At 41.7% G+C, this 16,174-nt stretch overlaps 1 protein-coding gene across 4 annotated transcripts in view; it reads left to right on the top strand.

Moving 5' to 3' along the window:
• rngtt (RNA guanylyltransferase and 5'-phosphatase) overlaps window positions 1–16,174 on the top strand; it is a 428,584-nt gene that overhangs the window by 97,043 nt on the left and 315,367 nt on the right. The window lies entirely within an intron of this gene.

Here is a 16,174-nt window from a genome sequence, read left to right on the forward strand (position 1 = left end):
AACTCTGAAGACACATTCACTGAAGCAGGGAAGCATTAGTGCCAATGAGTGGCGATGCAGTGATTGGTTGACAGCTATACAGAAAAATGATCCAATCCCAAAAAGATTCCTTACAGGCACAAGATGGCTCTGTCTGACTACATTGCTTGCACCACAGTTTTGCTGCACCTTGCACAGCCCATGTCTAATTTGTATTTCAAGATTGTTAATTACTTTACAACTGTACTAACAGTGTACACTTCTGAAATGACAAAATGACCTTATCTACTGAACGCCTTTTCATTCCATCCATTTCGTTTAAGTTTTTGGAACCATTTTGTTTAATGTTGAGTGCTGATGGCAAGTACTGTGTTGAAGGTGAACTGTTAATTAAGTTTGAAACTATTTTCATCTTATCTTTTTGTTCATGATGTTTAGCTTCCCAAAATAAAATGTGGGGAAATAATGTTGTGTTCCCAAATACAGAAGTTCATATGTATAAAGTGATGGCCTGCATTTAGTCCAATGTTGTTTAATTTGAGCAATCTTAAAAAAAACACGCTAAATTCTGTTTTGTTGTGCTACTTAAATTTGTTAATTCAATTGATAATTTGAATGTTTTAGCACAAAATGACTGTGTTGGCTGTAGACTTTGTTATTTAAACTGGAAAATTATGACCCAGCTATTGATAAGCTTTCCAGGCCAGCAAATATTCTTTGTTCCTGTAGAGACGTCTTTCAGGCATTGAATCGACACAAAGGAATTTTGATGAGTGATCCATCATGTCTGCTGTGCAGCTGATGTGGCGTATAAATGTGGAGGATAGGTGATATTTAAAAAGTAAATGTTCATTTTAATAACACATTTTATAGTATAAATATTTTAGATTCTGTGTAACAAACTCTTTAATTGCATGAATCCCAACACCTTTCTTCATTATATTAAAAGAACAGCCAAAATTCTTGTTGCCTGGCTTATGAGCTAATCCTAAATTTTGGTGAAAATTCTTGGAGATAGTGGGATTGTAGCTAACTGCAATTGAATATTAAAATGTACATTTATGTGATATCAAGATAATTTTTTTTATTCCTTTGCGTGATGTGGGCATTGCTAGCCAGGCCAGCATTTTTATTGCCCTTGAGAAGGTGGTGGTTAGCCGCCGCCTTGAACTACTGCAGTCCATTTGGTGTAGGTACACCCGGTGCTGTTTGGAAGGGAGTTCCAGGATTTTGACCCACTGACAGTGAATGAACGGTGATTATGGTTCCAAATTAGGATGATGTGTGGCTTGGAGGGGAACTTGCAGGTGGTGGTGCCCACATGCATCTGCTATCCTAGTCCTTCTAGGCGGTGGAGCGACTAGATATTGGAGGTGGTGGATGAGATACCAATCAAGCGGGTTGCTTTGTCCTGGATGGTGTTGAATTTCTTGAGTGTTGTTGGAGCTGCACTCATCCAGGCAAGTGAAGAGTGTTCCATCACACTTTTGTGCCTTGTAGATGGTGGACAGGCTTTGGGGAGTCAGGAGATGAATTACTCTGCAGAATTCACAGCCTCTGACCTGCTCTTGTAGCCACAGTATTTATATGGCTAGTCCAGTTCAGTTTCTGGTCAATGGTAACCCCCGGGATGTTGTTAGTGGGGGATTCAGTGATGGGTAATGCCATTGAATGTCAAGGGGAGATGGTTGAATTCTCTCTTGTTGGAGATTGTCATTGTCTGGCAGTTGTGTGGCGTGAATGTTACTTGCCACTTGTCAGCCCAAGTCTGAATGTTGTCCAGGTCTTACTGAATATGGGCGCAGACTGCTTCAGTATCTGAGGAGTTGTGAATGGTGCTGAACATTGTGCAATCATCAATGAACATCCCCACTTCTGACCTTATGATGGAAGGAAGGTCATTGATGAAGCAGCTAAAGATAGTTGGGCCTAGGACACTACCCTGAGGAACTCCTACAGTGATGTCTTTGGACTGATATGATTGACCTCCAACAACCATAACCATCTTTCTTTGTGCGAGGTTGTGATTCTGAGCAGTGGAGAGTTCCCCCCCCAAGTTCCCATTGTCTCCAGTTTTGCTAGGGTTCCTTGATGCCACACTCAGTCAAATTCTGCATTGATGTCAAGGACAGTAACTCTCACCTCACCTAGTTCAGCTCTTATGTCCATGTTTGAATTGAGGTCAGGCGCTGATTGAACCCAAACTGAGCATTGGTGAGCAGGTTGTTTCTTGAGTAAGTGCCGCTTGATAACACTACTGATGACCCTTTTCATCACTTTGCTGATGGGGTGGTAATTGGCTGGGTAGGATTTGCCCTGTTTTTTGTGGATAGGACACACTTCGGCAAATTTCCTCATTGCCGGGAAGATGTCATTGCTGTAGCTGTACTAGAACAGCTTGGCTTTGAGTGCATCTAGTTCTGGGGCACAAGTCTTCAGTGCAATTGCTAGAATGTTGTCAGGACCCATAGCCTTTGCAGTATCCAGTCCATTTAGCCATTTCTTAATATCATGTGGAGTGCATTGAATTGACTGCAAACTGGTATCTGTGATGCTGGAGACCTCAGGAAGTAGCCATTTTAATACATGGTCAGAATTGCTTACCAAGTTTATATCATTTTAAATGAATTCACACAGACCATCAGGCAAAATATTCTTAGAAGAAGCAATTTAGCCCATCTTTACACTTCTCTGCCTTTGTTATTGCTGTACTAATTGTTCTGAATTGCCTTCATTGCTTTGCTCAGAAGACCATTGCAATTTTTGACCGCACTCTGTGTGAGCAAGAGCACCAGTATCAGCCCTAAAGTTCCATATGTCCCCTTATCCTACTTCTATTGTTTAAAGTGTAGTAGTATCCTGGATTAATCTTTTTAATACTATTTGCTACCTTCTGAGCTGACACGCCCAAGTTCCACTAGTCTTTTATTATGTCAGATCTCTGACACCAGGGATCAGCCTTGCATCTCTATTTTGCAATGTCTTCAGTACCTCATTTCTTGGTCACTAGAACTGAATGTAGAATTCAAGGTGTGATTTGACTAGCATACTGCAGTTTGATTGTGACTTTTCATAATCAAAACAGCAAAATACTCCATTAATTGTGGCTCTTCGTTGGTTGGAAATGTTAAACTTGAGTCTACCAAGACTCTGAGGTTCATTTCTACTTCATTCACTGCTTTCTAGTACCTTCCATCTGATTACGCATTACCTATTTTTCTTATCTGCAATACTTCAAGGATAGTGCGTATATAGCATTGTTAACATAGTAAAACATCCTAAGGTGCTTCAAGGGAGCATTATCAAATAAAACTTAATACTGAGGCACATAAGGAGATATTGGGGTAGATGGTCAAATGCTTGGTCAAAGAGGTAGGGTTTAAGGAGGGTCTTGAAAGAAGAACGGGATGGAGAGGTTTCAACTGAAGGCATTGCCACCAATGGTGAAGTGATTAAAATTTGGGATGCTCAAGAGGCCAGAATTGGAGGAGCGCAGGTATCTTGAAGGATCTTAAGGCTGGAGGAGATTGTAGCAATAGGATGGGGCAAGACGATAAGCAATTTGAAAATGAAGCAAATTTTAAAATTGACTCCCAGTTAAGCAACACCTCAGTGTAGATCAGGGGGCACTGGGGTGATGGGTGAATGGGATTTAGTGTGATCGAAGTAATTAAGTATTTAGTCACAATCCATAAAGGACCATGGGCATCCTTCTCCATTAGCGAGAGAGACGACTGGCTATCTATAGCTTGAGGGACACCTTTCCACAAGCATGGTGCAAGGTGAGGAACAAGTCTGCATGAACAATCACAGCTGGTAGCCGATTGATCTTGCTCCATTGGTGTAGTTTTGCACCACACTCTAGCCAACTAGCCACTTGAGCTAACCGACCTACCAGTTGGTGTTAGGACTTGGGCAGCAGAGTTTTGGATAGCTTCAAGTTTACGGAGGGTAGAAAATGGGAGCTTGACCGGGAGTTTGTTGGAATAGTTGAATCTAAAGGCAACACAACAGCATGGGACAGAGGGTTTCAGCAGAAGGTGGGCTGAGGCAGGGACAGAGTTGGGCAGTGATTCTAAAGGTGGAAATAGATGGGGGGCAAAATCCCGGAACTCCCTACCTAACAGCACTGTGGGATACCTACACCTGCAGTGATTTAAGATGGCAGCTCAACACCACCTTCTCAAGGGCAATTAAGGATGGGCAACAAATGTTGTCCTAGCCAACGACATCCACACCCATGAAAGAATAAACAAAAACACCAGAAGTTACAGTGTGGAGACAGGAAGAGAAAGCATTGCAGATGATTCCCTGGCTATGACTGCATAGATAAGAATGGAACAAGTCCACTCAACTGGATAACAGGGGAGAGGTTTTGGATGAGGATGGTGTGGTTAACTATTGCAAAGGCAGCATACAGATTGGGAAGGCTGAGGGAGAGATAGGTTACCACAGTCACCATCACATAGGATGTCATTTGTGACTTTGGTAAGAGCCATTTTAGAATTGTGACGGGGCAGAAACCTGATTGAAGGGATTCAAGCATGGAGTTCCAGAAAGATGAAACTGGATTTGAGAGGCGAAAGCTTGTTCAAGAACTTTGGAGAGGAAAGGGAGTTTGGAGATAGTCCTTGCAAAGCACTGCCCTGAGGGGTCAAGGTTTGATTTTTAAAGGAGAAGGACGAGGATGGCATATTTCACTCCCTCCACCATCTATGCACAGTAGCAGCAGTGTGTACCATCTACAAGATGCACTGTAGCAACTCACCAAGGCTCCTTCAACAGCACCTTTCAAACCCATGGCCTCTACCACCTAGAAGGACATGGGCAGCAGATGCATGGGAACACTACCACCTGCAAGTTCCCCCTCCAAACTACACACCATCTTGACTTGGAATTGTATCAACGTTCTTTCACTCGGTGGGTCAAAATCCTGAAACTCCTTCCCTAACTACACTGTGGGTGTACCTACACCACATGAACTGGCATGGTTCAAGAAGGCAGCTCACCACCACCTTCTCAAGGGCAATTGGGGATGGGCAATAAATGCTGGCCTAGCCAGCAATGCCCAAATCCCATGAAAGAAAAAGGAAAAAAATGAAGGATGGCAGGAGAGGACAGTACCTGAGGAGAGTGAGCCAGGAAGGCAAATTGTCAGTATTTTAGTAGCAATAGAGTCTAGAGAGCAGGAGTCCAGTCTCATGGACAAGATGGTGTGAGACAGGATAGAAGAGAAGCTAGAGAAAGATGCAAGTTCGGGGGGGCGGGGGGGTGGGGAGGGGAGAGAAACGGGTGAGCCCCTGGGGAAGCTTGACCCAGTAGGCTGAGGGTAAGGAGGGAAGCTTCAGAGACAACTGAATGTTCAACCTTCATGACAAAGTGCGTGAGTTCCTTGCATTTGATGGAGGAGGAGGGATTTGAAAAGATTTTTTTTTTGCAGTGGAGAAAAGAAGCCAAGGCTATCTTTGTAATCCAGGATGGCCCTGGAATAATGAGCAGTTTTAGTAGATGCCAACAGGACCCGAATGTGCTTCATGTAGTTCAGTCAGATCTGGCAGTGAATGGCTCAAGCAGTTGTCCACCATTATGCCTTGGACTTGGAGTGGAGGTGAGGGCCGTATGAGAGGAAATAGCTAGGGTGTGAGAGAATAACGTTTTTAATGGGGACTAGGGCATCAAATGTTGAGGTGAAGGTGTGGTTGAGCAGATCGGTAGTTGCAGAAATGTCGTGAATGGAGGGCCAAATGTTGGACAATTGGAATTTTGAAAGTGCAGGCATGAGTGAATTGTGAAAAATGTTTGTATGGGTGGCCACAGAATAAAATGGAGGCGGAAAGGGAATGTGGGAGGAGAGGAATACAAGGGAGTGATCAGAGATGGCATTATCTTTGATTGACACGACGGGGGCAGTAAAGCCACGTACAATGGCTAAAAAGTGATAGCGGCTGTGAATAAAGTTAAGGGGTTTATATGGAGAGAGAGCTTAACGGAGGTTTGGAGGCACTTAACCCTGGAGGGAGCATGATGAGTTGAGATGAAGGTTGAAATCAGTGAGGATGCGAAGTCGCTCTGAGCACACTAGATCAGACCTTGCTCCTTAAACCAAAGTGCATTCTTGGCTGATAATTTGTGGTGAGACCAGCGGATAGGAACTCCTCATACTACTTAGCCAAGATATAGTTTTATCAGGTGATCTTTCTTGACTTTGGAAGGTGGTCAACTAAACACTTCACTGAACTGTGACTCATGTAACAAGCTGCCAAATCTTATTTATTAAACAGTGAATGATAGTGGATAGATTCTTGGTAAGCAAGGGGGTGATAGGTTATCATCGGTAGGTGGGATGCAGATTTCAGGCTACTATCAGATCAGCCATGATCGTATTAAATGGCAGAGCAGGCTCGAGGGGCTGAATGGCCTACTCCTGCTCCTTGTTCACATGTTTGTAAGTAAAAAGAACTGATGACACAGCATTTTTAAAATTCAGTCTTGGGATGTGGGTGTTGCTGGAAAGGCCAATCCCTGGTTGACCTTGAGAAGCTGCTGATGGGCTTCCTTGAAGCATGCAGTCCACTGGTGAATATGCCTCCTCAAGGCCCTGAAGGCGGGAAGCTCTAGGATTTTGACTTAACAGTGCTAAAGTAATATCAATGCATGACCATATCATGATAGTGTGTAACTTGGAGGTGATGATGTTCCCATGTAACTGCTGCCTTTGTCTTTCTGGGTGATAGAGATTGCAGGTTTGGTAGGTGCTGCTGAAGAAACCTTGGAAGAATTGCTGCAGTACCCCCAATAGATAATATACAGTGAAGTCATGGTATGCCAGTGGTGGAGCAGGTGGACGTTTAAGCTGTTGCTTAAAGTGACAAAGTGGACTGCTTTACCCTTGACTGTTGCTTCTGACCTGTGCCTTGCACAAAATGGGCAGGCTTTGGGGAGTTAGAGGATGATGACTTAGCAACTGGAGCTGCAAATTCTCTGCTACAGCATTCATGTGGCTGGTCCAATTAAATTTCTAGTCGGTAGTTATCCCCAGGATGTTAGGGAATTTGGTGATAATGCGATTGAATGTCATGGGTAAGTAATAAGACTCGTGCTCATTGGAGATAGATATTGCTTGGCATTTGTGTGGCATGAATGTTAAATTATTTTTGTTCGTTCATGGGATGTGGGCATTTATTACCCATGTTCTGAAGGAATTTAAAAGTCAACCACATTGCTGTGGGCCTGCGGTCACATGTAGGCCAGACCAGGTGAAGACAGCAGGTTTCCTTCCCTAAAGGACATTAGTGAACCAGATGCGTTTTTACAACAATCGACAATGGTTTCATGGTCATCATTAGACTTTTAATTCCAGTTTTTTTTAACTGAATTCAAATTCCACCATCTCTTGTGGTAGGATTTGAACTCGGGTCCCCAGAGGATTACCCTGGGTCCCACCGCCGCACCTATGTCACATGTCACTTATATCCCCAACCTGAAATGTTGTCCAGGCTTTGCTGCATACAGGCTTGGACTACTTCAGTCTCCGAGGAATTAGAATGGAGCTTAATACTGCAGTCATCAGTGAACATCCCAATTTCTAACTTAATAATGGTGGGAAACTTATTGATGAAGCAGCTGAAGACATTTGAGCCTAGGATGCTGCACTGAGGAGCTGCTGTGGTGATGTCTTGGGGCTGAAAGGATTCGAAGGAAAAAGGAGTGCATTGTAAGTGTTCACTGGTAGTGAACTTGGTGGGGGCAGGTGGCTGAAAGAAATCTGAAAGTGATTGTAGACTGGGACTAACTATTTCCAGTCATTGGAGAGCAGTAATCAACAAAGCAAATAGAATGCTGAACTTTATTGCCAAATTAGTAGAATTTGAGCTTTTTATGCTGCAATATGTATGCTGCTCTGGTCAGGCCGCATCAATCCAACAGTTTGTTCTGATCACTAAGTTAGAAGGAAAATTTCAAATCCTGGAAGTAGTACAAATAAAGGGAATCTGGGTGAGCTGCAGACTCAGTTATGAGAAAAGTCAAATTATTTAGCATTGAAATTAGATGAATGTGAAAGAACCTTTTTGAGTTATATAATCTTATAAAACAGAAGTATTGATCCAAAACACCATTTCAAATTAAAACATAGCTGCAGGGAAAGGGTAGGTTGCAGGAAGAGTGTTTTAAAATCTGGAGCAGGTTTCCCTGGAGCCATTGAAGAAATATTTGGATGTTGTAATTCTGAGAGTGAGTTTCTATAGATGCATAATTTAGATGGTCTACTCAGCTGTGATCTTTGTGAAATTAAAGCTTGATTGTTTTTTTGGTGGTCCAAGTACTGTTTAAATTGCACAACTTGGAACTATATCATCATTCCTTCACTGTCACTGGGTCAAAATCCTGGAACTCCCTCCCTAACAGCACTGTGGATGTACCAGCACCACATAGACTGCAGCGGTTCAAGAAGGTGGCTCACCGCCTTAGGTTAGGCAGAACTTTAGATTTGGCCAATGGTCAGAGACAGGAGGTCAGTGACTGAGAGCCAGGCAGGTGTGGGGAATTGGCATGTCCTGATGGACAAGTCAGGGGCTGAGGCTCCTCCAACAGGTATGAGATGCTTGCTGCCTGTGTGGATGAGGAAAAGGAATGCAAGGTGGATGAGTGGACTGCGCATAGCACCATGTTGAAGGATGCCATTCAAATGGGGGGAGCAAAGAGGAATGTGGTAGTGATAGGAGAAAGTATAATCAGGGGGGTAGTACTGGCCTCTGCAGCTGCAATCGGGAGCTCCGAAGGTTTTGTTGCCTGCCCGGTGCCAGGGTTAAAAATGTTTCCTTGTGGCTGGAGAGGAACTCGAATAGGGAGGATTCAGTTGCCAAGGTCCGTTTGGGCACCAACGACATAGGTAGAACCAGGAATGATCTGCTAAGAGAATTTGAGGAGTTAGGGTCCAAGTTAAAATGCAGAACATGAAAGGTAATCATTTCTGGATTGTTGCCTGAGCCAGGCGCCAATTGGCATGAGGTCAAGTAGATTAGAGAATTAAATGCATGGCTCAAAAAGTGGTGTGAGAAGGGGTTTCAAATTATGGGGCACTGACATCAGCACTCCGGGAAGAGTGAGCTATTCTGTTGGGATGGACTTCACTTGAATCGGGTTGGGACCAGTATTCTGGCCAATCGTATTACTGGGGCTGCAAACAGGGCTTAAAACTGTAGGGAGGAGGGTTCAAGTGAAGGGAAATTTAGAAATCCTGAGGCATCTGAACAGTAAGCTATGTAGGTAAAGAAAAGCAGAGTGGGGCAGAAAGGGACAGAGTTTAACAAAAATTGTACATCAGTGAAAAAGGAGTAGAAGTAAAACAATGAAATTAAAAGTTCTTTATCTAAATGCTCAAAGCATCTGTAATAAGAGAGATGAACTAGTAGGACAAATAGTGGTAAATGATTTAGATCTAATCCATTACAGGCACATGGTTACAAGGTGATCAACGTTGGGAACTAAATATTCCAGGGTACACATATTTGGGAAAGACTGACAGAATAGTAATGGAAGAGGGGTAGCCCTGATAGTAAGGGATGACATAAGGACATTAGTGAGAAAGGATATGGCCTCTGAAGATCATGAAGTTGGGTGGAAATTAGGAACAGCAAGAGTCAGAAAACACTGGGATAGTTTATAGGCCCTCTACCAGTAGTTATACGGTCAGAAAAGTATTAAACTAGAAATTATTGGTGCTTGTAACAAAAGAAATGTAATAATTGTGGGGTACTTTAACCTTCATATGGACTGGGACAATCAACTTGGTAAGAGTGATCTAGAAGATGTAGAATGTTTTTTGTGACAGTTTCTTGGAATAATATGTTGTGGAACTGACCAGGGATAAAGCTATCTTAGAATCAAGTATTGCACAATGAAGCAGGGTTAATTAGTAATGTCATAGTAAAGGATCTACTGGGAAATGGTGATCATAATACCATTGAATTCCATGTTAAATTTAAAAGTGACATACTTCAATCACAAGCAAGAATCTTAAACTTAAACAAAGCCACTTACGTAGGTATGGGGGCAGAATTGGCTAAGGTTAATTGGGTAAGGTAGATGAATAGTGGGAAACATTTAAAGAAACAGTTCTATGTTCAACAAAAATATATTCCATTGAAAAACAAAAACTCAGCAAGAAAGACCCACCTGTGGGTCACTCAGTAAATTAAAGATTGTATCAGATTAAAAGAAGAAGCTTACAATGTTGCAAAAAACAGTAGCAAGTCTGAGGATTTAGTGCTTTAGAAACCAACAAAGGGCCACCAAAAAGTTGATAAAAACAATGAGAGTAAACTAGCCAGAAATAATAAAACCAGTTGTAGCAGTTTTTATAAGTATATAAAAAGGAAGAGAGTAGCTAAAGTAAACGCTGGCCCCTTAGAAGCAGAGATGGGAAAAATTATCATGAGGAATGAAGAAATGGCAGAGGCATTGAACAAATATTTTGCATCTGTCTTCACAGTAGAAAGAAACAAGTTTCATACCACAAATTGATGATCCAGGGGCTAAAAAGAGTAAAGAATGTAAGAAAATTAATATCAGCAGAGAAAGAGAATTGGTGAAACTTAAGGGACTAAAATCTGACAAATCCCCAGGACCTGAGGGTCCCTGGGGGGACATGGTGGCGAAGTGATGATATCACTGGATTAGTAATCCTGAGGCCCAGGCTAATGCTCTGGGGGCATGAGTTCAAATCCCACCACTACAGCTGGTGGAATTTAATTCAGTTACCAAATCTGGAATATAAGCTTGGCACTGTAATGGAGGCCATGATTGTTGTAAAAATCCATCTTCTTCACTAATGTCCTTTTAGGGAGGAAATCTGACGTCCTTACCTAGTCTGTCTTATATGTAACTGCAGATCCACAGCAATGTGGTTGAATCTTAACTGCCCTCTGAACTGTGGCAAGCCATTCAGCTCAAGGGCAAATAGGGATGGGTAACAAATGCTGGCCTTGCCAGCGATGCCCACATCCCATGAAAGAATGAAAAAAAGGCAATGTAGAGATAGTGATATGCTGGTGATGATTTTCTAAAATCCTTGGATTCTGGAAAGGTCCGATCAGATTGGAAGTTGGCAAATGTTACACTGCTTCTCAAGAAAGGAGGGAGAGAGAAAACAGGGACCTACAGGTCAGTTAGCCTAACATCAGTTGTTGGGAAAATGCTGGAAAGTATTATTAAGGAAGTTTTAACAATGCATTTAGAAAAGCATGATTAGAACAAGTCAACATGGTTTTACTAAAGGAAAATCTGTTGGATAAATTTATTAGGGTTCTTTGAGGATGAAACTTCTAGGGTAGAAAAAGGGGAACCAGTAGATGTAGTATACCTGGATTTCCTAAAGACATTCAATAAGGTGCCACAAGGGTTAATAGGCAAGCTATAAGGGCTCATGGAGTTGGGGGTAATTATTTAGCATGGGTAGCGGATTGGTTAATGGATAGAAAGCAGAGAATGGGCATAAACGGGGCTTTTTCAACTTGGTAGACAATGAATAATGGAATGCTACAAGGATGAGTGCTGGGGCCTCAGATATCTACAGTCTATATTAATGACTTAGATGAAGAGACAGAGAGTAATGTATCTAAGTTTGCTAACAATACAAAACTAGGTGGAAAGGTTAGTTGTGGGGAGGATGCAGAGAGGTTGCAAAAAGATAGACAGGTTAAGTGAATGGGCAACAAGATGGCAGATGGAGCATAATGTAAGAAGGTGTGAAATTATTCATTTTGGTTGTAAGAATAAAAACGCAGAATGTTTTTCAAAAGGTATGAAACTTGTAAGTGTTGATAATCAAAGAGACTTGGGTATGCTCATACATGGAACACAAAGTTAGCGTGCAGGTGTAGCAAGCAATTAGGAAGGCAAACGGCATGTTGGTGTTTTATTGCAAAGGGATTGGAGTACAGGAATAAAGAATTCCTGTGACAATTGTACAGGGTTTTGGTGAGACCATATCTGGAACACCATGAGCAGTTTTGGTCGGCACATTTAGAAAGGATTTACTTGCTTTGGAGATGGTACAGTGAAGTTCACTAAATTTGTCCCTGGGATGAGGGGGCTGTCCTACGATAGGCTGAATAAACTAGGTTTATATTCTCTGGAGTTTAGAAGAATGAGAGGCAATCTCATTGAAACCTATAAAATTCTGAAGCAGCTTGATAGGATGGACGCTGAAAGATTGTTTCTGCTGGTTGGGGAATCTAAAACATGGGGGACACAGTCTTAGGATAAGCGGCCGATTTAGGACTGAAAAGGTGGTGAATGTTTGGGATTATCTATTCCAGAACGTTGTGGATGCTCCATCGTTGAATATATTTAAGGCTGGAATGGACAGATTTTTGGTTTCTCAGGAAATCAGATATGGGGAGCAGCAGGAAAGTGGAGTTGAAGCCTAAGATCAACCATGATCGTATTGAATGGTGGAGCAGGCTCGACGGGCCATATGATCTATGCTACTCCTATTTCTTCTGTTCTTATTTCCCAGCAGAGGGGCATGTGTAAGTCGTCTGCTTTCTCATTTGTAACTAATGCCTGATATTGACTCATCTGTAATGCCCTTTTCCTCCTTCATTCACCATCTCTGCCAATGACACAGATGAGCTAAGAAACTTGCTGTGTGCGAAACTGCATGGTGCAGGGTGTTGGTATACTGAGACACTGCATGAGTGTGACACCTAGATTGTTAATCGTTACTAATCCTCAGATGTTTCAAGTTTATCTCATTAGTTAGCTAATCTAAAATTCAGTGCTGTTTTCCCCGACCACCACTCTTTAAAGCAGTCATTTCTCTGCGAACACAATAACAGAATGTCTAATTGCTCAGGTTTCTTGTTGATTCCTTGAATGCCAGCAAGCTTTTAATATTCTTTAAAAAGTGTTAATGTCAAGGGATTTCTGGAAATTGAGTGCTGATATTGTCTTTGTTGACAACATGAGCATTTCCAGAGTCAGGATATCTAATTCATGGGAGAACTGTAAAAAGTTGCAAAACAAGTGCAGTTTTCCTCATTTATTGCTTAAAATGTACTTCTTTTCACTTGGATTTAGAAACAGTCATGGTGAGTGGGTTAAGTAATTCTCTTCTGTCTCTTTGCTGGAATTAATTACTTACTGATTGCTCACACTGGACAGTTACTTCCAAAGCTTAGGATCTTCATCAGTTAAAATACTTGCCACATTCTAATTGTACAAATGGTGTATTAAATAAAAGTAAGGAGCCCATTTTTAGTATCTCAAGTGAAGCCTAGCGATTTGTTAGTGACTTCTGAACTTATCTTGTTTTACTCCTTGGGGTTCTGAAGTGGCAAAATGTTTAAATTTGAAGAAATTCAATTAGTAGCTAAGTGATACTCCGTTCATATTTCTGAAAAAGTTGGCTAAACAAACAGTGCCACTTCTGTAAAAATATGTAATATTTAAATAACAGTGCTTCATATTTAAAACAAAGAAAACAGTGGAAACTGGTTTACTTTATTGGGTGCAAAATGTAATAAAGTCTGACATGGTTGAATTTGATATTCATTTGACAGTTTTTCAGTGTCACTGCCAAATGATTTTATGACTCATCAGTTATTTCAAAATGGAATTGAAGAACTGCATGCCATTTGATAGAATGTAATCTGAATAATGGAATAACTTTTATGGATTCAATCTCTCATATATTTGAACACTCATTTTACAAATGACACTGATTATGATGCATATTCCGCTTGAATATTGGAAACACAAAGCTAATAATTGACACAAAGGGGATTTGAACTGTGCCCACAAGAAACTTAGATTTATCATGGGAAGTTAAGAAATTATTGCATACAAATATTGCATATTGAACTGTCATTTTTCAAGTTGCAGCTCCCTGAACTGTTTAAAAAATAGTGTTCCTGATTTCTGAATTATTAAATACAAACCATGCTGTAAAGCTCTAAAACATGAATAACTTTGGCACTACATCAAAGATACCATCTTGTTTTTATTTTCTTTTAGAAATGTGGTTTAAGTAAAGGGTGGGTTTTAGTAGGAGGTGATGGTGGAGGGGATTCTGGACTGTTGGGCCAAGATGGCTGAAGGCATGGCTACCATTGACTGGGACCAAGGGAAGTAGGGATACACAATGAGCCAGAGTCAAGCAAGAGTGTGTCGGGCTGTGGGGTAGGGTTGGAAGCTGTTCCAGAGATTTGGAAGGATGAGAGAAATTATTGTGTTGGGGTTTGGAGATTGGAGTCTGGAGATAATGTGTAGGTGGGGAAAGAAACCATAGCTTTGGCAGTAATTCGATAGGTACAACTGGAACTAATTGAGGGCAAACCCACTGAGCTGGACCACAGAAGAGAGTTGTTAGAAGAGGATGCTTTGATGGTCAAAGGGTGTACAGAGGCCAAAGAGAAAGAGGAAAGATAATGGCCACAGTCACAGAGAATGTTTGTGATTGTGGTCAGTGCCATTTTGATGCTGTGACAGAAATAGAGGCCTGATTGGAGAGATGCAAATGGAATTTCGGAAAAGATGAGCATGGAATTCAAAGGTGATAATGTATTCGAGAGAAAAGGAAATTTTTGATCGGTAGCCTGTAAGGAAAGGGGGATCAACGGTGGGTTATTTGAGGAGTCATTGATGGCAGTTTGAAAGGGCGAGGGGGAGTACCTGAGCAGAGGGAGCCATCGAAATGTAAGCTAATATGGGGGGGGGGGGGAATATGAAAGGAATTTAATGTGAATGTGATAAAGGGCGGTGGAGATAATTCTCATGGTTATGATGAGTTTAGAGAGGACATGGTGGGATGTAGAGAGAAGTTAGAAAAAGACACAGGTTCAGCACGAGGGCAGGGGTAAGTTTGGCTTAATGGACAAGGGAGGAAGCAGCTGAGGCATCTGAGTATTATTGGGAGTATTGAGCATTGATCTTCTGAATAATATTCAAATTCTCAATAGCAGCTTGACGTTTTATTAACTGCATTGGCTAAGGACAGATGGCTGCTTACCACATTTAGGCCAAATCATTTTCCGTGCAGGATTAAAGCTGTATAATCTATGAATTTTCATTGGCTTGATCTCTGCTACCTCTCCTCCTCCACAAGATTTTTTTAAAATCCAGGGCTATGGAGCAGCCTGAACTGTGGAATGCATGATGGCAGGCAGCTTTAGTCTGTGCCATCTGGCAACAAAGGGGTGCTCTGCTCGCATAACGAACCTTCTGTAATGTGTAGTGATGTTTAAGCGTGAAATTTTATTTTATAGATTTCCAGGCCTATGGCTCAGATGGCTAGGTACTTCTCTAGCCTGAATGAGAAGAAAATAGGAAAAATCATTGTGACTTGTATGCATGCCATAGGTGCTTTATGAGTTACAACAGTTAGGTTTCAGTCATGAGAAGATCTTTGGCCCATCTATCCCTTCTATTCACAATATTCCCTCAATGCATTTTTAACAACCCTGAACCCCATATATGCAGTTGCAGATGAGCAATGGAGCTTTCCTGTAGTAAGTGGTATGAACTGATTCTTGCTGCTAGCAGCAAGAACTGTGCTTGTCTGTTGTAGAAATCGCCATTCTTTTCTGACCAAACATGGGAGTGTGTTAGAGGTGCTACCAGATCCTTGAATGAGTTCTCTGGCATGTGAGGGCATGTGGAAAAGGTGTGTAAAAGTACACTTGTTCAGCTGTAGCCTTTCCAGTAATTAGACAGACCTTTGGTCTACAAGGGAGGCAAGCAGGAAAGTGCAGTTAAGGCCTCAGCCAGATCAGTCATGTCCTTATTGAATGGCGGAGCAGTCCCGAGGGGCCAAATGGCCTGCTCCTGCTCCTATTTCTTAAGTTCTTATAATCAAGGGATTTTGAGTTTTGGACAAAATGCTGGATTTGTAGAATTGCAGCTGGTCTACTTTGATGACCTATACATATCTGTTTGGGCAAACAGGCAACTACTAATGTTGAGTTTTTTGCACCCACTTATTTACCTGCACATCCCTTTTCAAAGATGGTTTAGTGTGATTCTAACATTTGCTGAATTGTACAGAAACATAATTGGCTAGCATTCTAAACCAAACTCTCTGATGTGACCTTGGCCCAAACAACATTGTCCTCTCATATAAGTGTACCTTATACTGTAAACAGCTGCTGTAAACAGTCTTAGTGACTAGAATTATTTTTTACAGTTTATTTCC

Source organism: Cetorhinus maximus, chromosome 5, assembly GCF_964194155.1.
Source record: "Cetorhinus maximus chromosome 5, sCetMax3.hap1.1, whole genome shotgun sequence".
NCBI classification, from domain to species: Eukaryota; Metazoa; Chordata; class Chondrichthyes; order Lamniformes; family Cetorhinidae; genus Cetorhinus; species Cetorhinus maximus.